Source organism: Marmota marmota, unplaced genomic scaffold (genome assembly GCF_001458135.2).
Source record: "Marmota marmota marmota unplaced genomic scaffold, marMar, whole genome shotgun sequence".
In the NCBI taxonomy this organism is placed as follows: Eukaryota; Metazoa; Chordata; class Mammalia; order Rodentia; family Sciuridae; genus Marmota; species Marmota marmota.
In genome coordinates, this window is record NW_026000164.1 from 19,446,923 (window position 1) to 19,447,248 (window position 326).

A 326-nucleotide genomic window follows, 5' to 3' on the forward strand; every position below is an offset into this window, starting at 1 on the left:
CAACAATCGCAATTATGAATCGAAAGACAAGTCAGGTATTAGCATTTTTTTTCCCCTTAAAAAAAAGTTTCTCGGACTCCGCCGGACACCCAGCTGGCGGAGGACCAGCCGGCGCGGGGGGGCCAAGCCGGCAGGCTGCCCAGAAGTTACGATCGGGGAGTTTTCGCTTTATTAAAATTACCTGGCTCACCAGCAGAAGAAAGAACGCGAAGACAAGATAATTTCTTAGGCTGTTAAAAATGACTTAGCCCGGTGGGCCGCGCATTCCGGGGGTGTCCTGCCGGCCGGGGCGGGTCCCCGGCGCCCCCGCGGGCTCCGGTGCGTCA